The sequence below is a fragment of the Triticum aestivum genome, chromosome 3A (assembly GCF_018294505.1).
Source record: "Triticum aestivum cultivar Chinese Spring chromosome 3A, IWGSC CS RefSeq v2.1, whole genome shotgun sequence".
NCBI lineage: Eukaryota > Viridiplantae > Streptophyta > Magnoliopsida > Poales > Poaceae > Triticum > Triticum aestivum.
The window spans coordinates 478,007,057-478,013,558 of record NC_057800.1 but is presented as its reverse complement, the minus strand read 5'-3'; positions in this window follow the sequence as shown (position 1 = coordinate 478,013,558).

Genomic DNA, 6,502 nt, shown 5'->3' with positions numbered 1-6,502 from the left:
ACTCAACAACGCCAGCGATTCGATCAAGCAGGGGGCTCCTAAGTCGGGGAAGGCTATGATTACCAACTTGTAACACCCACGATGCGGCTATATCTCCCACGTGTCGGGGGACGACTTAGAGGCATAACCACATGGTAGGCATGTCGCAAGAGGGGTAATCTACACATCCCATGTACTGAATAAGGAAGGGATAAAGAGTTGGCGTACAATCGCCACTTCACACAATACATAAATATAGCATTACATCATCCAGAATACAATCAAGGTCCGACTACGGAACCAAATAAAGAAAGACAACCCCAAATGCTAGATCCCCGATCGCCCCAACTGGGCTCCTCTACTGATCGTCCGGAAAAGACACATAGTAACGTCCCCAATCCTCGTCGAACTCCCACTCGAGTTCGGTAGCGTCCCCTGTACTGGCATCATCGGCACCTGCATCTGTTTGGAAGTAATCTGTGAGTCACGGGGACTCAGCAATCTCACACCCTCGCGATCAAGACTATTTAAGCTTATGGGTAGGAAAATGTAGTGAGGTGGAGCTACAGCAAGCACTAGCATATATGGTGGCTAACTTACGCAAATGAGAGCGAGAAGATAAGCAAAGTATGGTCGAGAAGCTATACAGATCAAGAAATGATCCTGAAACTACTTACGTTCAAGCATAACACGAGACCGTGTTCTCTTCCCGGACTCCGCCAAAAAGAGACCATCACGGCTACACACGCGGTTGATTCATTTTAATTAAGTTAAGTTTCAAGTTTTCTACAACCGGATATTAACAAATTCCCATCTACCCATAAACACGGGCACAACTTTCGAAAGTTCAAAACCCTGCAGGGGTGTCCCAACTTAGTCCATCACAAGCTCTCATGGTCAACGAAGGATACTCCTTCTCCCAGGAAGACCCGATCAGACTCGGAATCCCGGTTTACAAGACATTTCGACAATGGTAAAACAAGACCAGCAAAGCCACCCGAATGTGCTGACAAATCCCGATAGGAGCTGCACATATCTCGTTCTTGGGGCACACCGGATTGTCCAAGATTCCGGTAGGCCAACCCAGCGTTGCCCCTGGTGGCCACCGGCTGCTGAAAGGTTTAACCAACACTCAGAGGAGCACTGGCCCGGGGGTTTAAAATAAAGATGACCCTTGAGTCCATGGAACCCAAGGGAAAAAGGATTAGGTGGCAAATGGTAAAACCAAGGTTAGGCCTTGCTGGAGGAGTTTTATTCAAGGCGAACTGTCAAGGGGTTCCCATAATACCCAACCGTGTAAGGAACGCAAAATCAAGGAACATAACACCGGTATGACGGAAACTAGGGCGACAAGAGTGGAACAAAACACCAGGCATAAGGCCGAGCCTTCCACCCTTTACCAAGTATATAGATGCATTAAAGTAAACAAGATATAATAATGATATCCCAACAATATCCATGTTCCAACACGGAACAAACCCCATCTTCACCTGCAAACTAGCAACGCTATAAGAGGGGCTGAGCAAAGCGCTAACATAGCCAAACAACGGTTTGCTAGGAAAGGTGGGTTAGAGGCTTGTCATGGCAATATGGGAGGCATGGTATAGCAAGTGTTAGGTATCGCGGCATAGGAAAAGAGCGAACAACTAGCGAGCAAAGATAGAAGTGATTTCGAGGGTATGGTCATCTTGCCTGCAAAGTTCTCCGAGTTGACGAAAGCTTGATCCTCATAAGCATACTCAACGGGTTCCTCGATCACGTACTCGTCTCCCGGCTCTACCCAAGGTAAGAACACAAGCAAAGGAAGACAACAATCAACCACGATGCAATGCGCAAGCAACATGATGCAAAACATGGCATGCTATGCGGGATGTGATATGCAGTGCATATGCGAGCTCCGGAAGGAAAAGATTGATCAAGGCATCAACTTGGCAAACCAAGTGTGCCGCTAGAAACATGAGTTGATTTCGGTCGAAATCAATATAAAGATCACCGGAATCGGATGCACGATTTGCAAATGGCAAGCAAAACAAGAATGACACAATTCTGCGATTAACAGCACGATGCCATCTAGAATGCAACAAGAAACTAAGCTACTGCACTCCAACATAGCAACAAAGCACATGTCAGTGATCTACTCAAGATGGTTGACAAAAGATGAACATTGAGCTATGGGAAAAACACACAAAAACAGGTTCAAACAAGCATGGCAAAAGTGCAAGAGATATCAACATCACAGACTTAGGGAAAATACTAACATGCCAAGAATTAACATCAGGAAGCAATGTTTAGAGCAAGCAAACAACATGCTACAGGAACAAAACATAGAAAACAAAGGCATGGCATGAATCTACTGAAAGCATAGAACAAAAGTCCCTTACTGACCATAAGCCAAAAGGATCAGAAGATATTATGGAACCCATGTAAACATAGCAAGTTTTGCAGATTCAGACTTAGCAGAAAACTGGGCATGGCATAAACAGAAATATGAAGGCATCTTTGCGAGCTCGATTCACCCATCACAAAGCCTCGCATGACAAAATAAGCATACTACCAGCAAGAATACATCATCATGAAGCTAACCAAAGCAAGAACAAGCTCATAGCATGCATGGATCAACTACAACAACCTTGGCAAAATTGATTAACACGTAAATAATCTGCCAGGAACATTTTATATCAAAAGTAGAGCAAGATTAAGTAATCCTAGGGCACTCCATAAATGCAAACAGGGGCATGGATGGACAGAGAATAAACATATGTCCAAATCATCCTTACTGAAGATACTCAAAACAAGCATGGATCACTCTATAGCAACATGAATACATGGCATAAAAATAACAACAGAGCAATGACTGAAATTCTAAGTCCCTGAAATCAGCAATATCACGAGAGCTACTTTGCATGCTTGTGCTAGTCACCACATTGATCACAAAAATACCTGGTATACACCCCTGTAAAGATGGCATGGCATATCCCAAAACACATATAGAGCTCATGCCCATATGCAGCACACAACAAATGTAGCAAAAATGACAAATGCTCATACTCTGCTAAGAATCAGCACCTATCATTTTATAGCACTCTTGCATCAACTATTTGGGTATCAAGATGGACTCAAACAAACATGTCACAAATGAATGAGATGAAGAACACATCATGATGAACATTTTGATATATTGCACACACAAAACGGAGCTGTATGCAACAAGTTATGGCACGATGAACAGGGGCTTAAAATGCTAGGGGAAAAGACTTAGAGAAAATCAACCTCTCCGAAAGTCAACGGGATCTAGGGTTTGCACGTGGAACGAGGTTCGCCAGGGAACTGGCCGGATTGCGTCCTCGCGGTGGCCGGAGTAGGACAGGGCGGCGCCGGAGAACGTAGGAGTGTCGGATCGCAAAATGGACAATGAGGAAAATACTCAGATGCATGAGACGAACACGTATGCAAATGAGATGCACATGATGACATGATATGAAATGCATTACATGAACAAAATGCAAACGAAGACAAAACCCAACCACGAGGGAATCTCATAACTTAACACCGAAAATGGCAAGAGTTGGAGTACAAATATGGTAAGTTACATCCGGGGTGTTACAAAACTGATCGCACGGGTGCGTGCATTGCTATAACCGGTGAGCAGTTGACCTCACATCTGGAGGCTCCAACGCGTACGTGACCTCGACATGTTCCATTCATGCGTCGTCCAATTTTCTTTCTGCTCCTTGGAGGAAGAGGAGGAAGATTCCACTGCAGAGCTGGACCAGGACCAGCAGGCAAAAAGAATCTCTTTCCCCGCGGTTTCTTCCATGTGTTGGTGAAACACGGCAAATTTTTGTGTTTTGACCTTTTTCTGAAACCTATTTGAGATCTGACCCTAGTTTGAAATTTTTTCGAGATCTGACCCTTTTGCTACCGCTAGGGTCCATGGCGGTAGGGTGTAATAGCCTACCACCAGGGACCTTGGCGGTAGGAACCATCCCTACCGCCAACATACTAGCGGTAGCCTGTACAACCCTACCGTCAAGGTGTTTGGCGGTAGGACGAGCACACACCGTGTTCAACACTTAGGAGAATTTTGTGGTAGGTCATGCAACCCTACCGTCAGGTATCTTGGCGGTAGGCTGTTAGACCCTACTGCCATGGACCTTGGCAGTAGCAAAAGGGTCAGATCTCGAAATTTTATCAGACTAGGGTCAGATCTTGAATAGATAGCAGAAAAGGGTCAAAACACGAAATTTAGCCGCGAAACGCTAGCTCAACAAGGAAGATGCCGCCTAGCCTAGGCTACAATAGTGCTGCCAATGCCATCATGTCATGTCTCCATTACCGCCGGCAACATCATCTGCACGAGCATATGCATGTTTACTTGGCTCATGAGTCGCTTGCTGGAGGAGGAAGACTTGACTTGTCATCACGGATCGGCATCGGCTGATGGCAAGTAAGCAATTAACTAGTCGCGGTGTAGCATCGGTAGCGTGTACTCTTAGAAACGCATCCAGACTGACACTGTCTTGCTCCAGCTTTGGGCAACAACGAACCCGCATGGGCGTCTAGTCTGTGCATTCAGTTGCAGATCTCCAACGCACACCGCCAAATTGTGACCTGGTTGTTTGTCTATATATATACTTTTATTTTGTGTTAATCAAATTGCAATGGCACTGGTTTCACCTGGCATGACATGCAATGCATTGAATCTAGTGTCCCCCTGAACCTTGAACTAGGAACGAGAGAGAGAGAGGGCGGGCAAGACACACTGAATTTTTTCCGTTGCGTAAACACCGCATCTTTTTTGCTCCTTCTTCACCCTTTTATTCAGTTCAAAAGAGAAATCATGTCATCGCTCTTGCTCCACTACCAACCATGCCATCCCACGATCCAAGGTGCTGCTAGGCATCCTACAATGCCGCAGGGGAGTGCACAGACCGCCTTTTCCAAACATGAGCTAACAAACTTTTCAAAGAAATCACTAACAGAAAACGACATGGGAAAAGGTTGTCGTGTTCCAGCGACTTGGGCCGCTAAACGCTGGCATGGCAGGCTTTTTCTCTTGTGCTTGGTCAGACTCTGCCAGACCGGTTTTAAGGCATCATTCTCCCTCTGAGCCTTGTTGAAGGAGCTTCGGAGTTGTTTGGTTCCTAGCCACACTTTGTCACACTTTATCACACTTAACCTTAGGCAACTTTGATCAAATTAGGTAAGTGTTTGGTTCTAGCCGCACCTAAGACGCGAATTTTTGTATGAGCAATGAACCCCACATGTCATACACACAAAAAGTGTGGCAAGATTCCCTTAGGCAAGCCAAAATGTAGCTAACAATTTGAGCAACTCAACTAAGGCAAGTGTGGCAGATGTGGAAAAAATCATGTGGCAACTTATGGCAAAGATAGTCACAATCCAAACAGCCCAATCGTGTCAATGATTCCCACCTTGTCGTGCTGCTCTTGGACCCAACATGACCCGAGGGACTTGGCCAGGATGTCTGTCTTCCGCTCCTCCATTTTGATGGACTCCACGACCGCCATGCCTTCTCAAGGCAATCACGTATCAATGTGCCGCCTAAACAAATGTAACTACTCACAAAGCATATTGATGTTCATAATCAGTTAATTGCATGTATGATTCTCCCTCTATAAAAAGATAATTGCATCCTTAATCTTGTATTCTAAGTACTTTGTGGGTTCAACTGTTAGTACAGTGTACATTATTTGCAGGCTGGCTATAGATTCGTATAGAAAGTTAGAAAAGAAACGAATCCATCCTTAATCTTGTATTCTAAGTACTCTGTGGGTTCCACTCCCACTACAGTAGCGAAAGAAGTATATATTTAAAAAATATAAAAAGCTACAGTTTAGGACAGAATTCAAACTCAGGCCACCGCGCTGCAAGCATGTGGCCCAGACCAGTACACCAAGTGTTCATTGCAGACGATGCAGGAGATAAACCTTTATAGCAATGAGCCCGTCCGTTGCAACGGATCCAAAGTAGAATAATACATATTCATAAATTTGAAAGAGAACAGTTTAGTTTTGATATACATATCACTAAAAATATCTTATGTTTCACTCCAAATATATTTTTTCGGCTGTTTTGATGAGGTAAGGGAGGAATGTGGTTGGTTTCAAGATACTAAGGGATTTTGTGTAAACTGGAGCAGAGAAGTGGGAATTGCTGCAGAAGGCCACAACTTACATCACAGTTGTTAGATGCAGATCTAATGGTCAGAAATGGAGGATGCCAGACACACCATCATCACCAACTGAGTCTTTTATATATTAGGAGTATAAGTATAAGTACTATAGGAGTAGGAGTAGAGGAAAAATCGAGTTGGTGATGATGGTGTGCCTGCCATCTTATAGTATAGACCGTCCGATCTATATCTGAGGGATAGAAATCAAACTATGACAATTTTACAAAAGATACCCGCACCTCTCTCCATATTTACAGATAAGGCCTTGCCTCGTTCATCCTTATCTCCCACAACCTCATTGACGAGTAGTTAAAAAAGAAAGTCTCT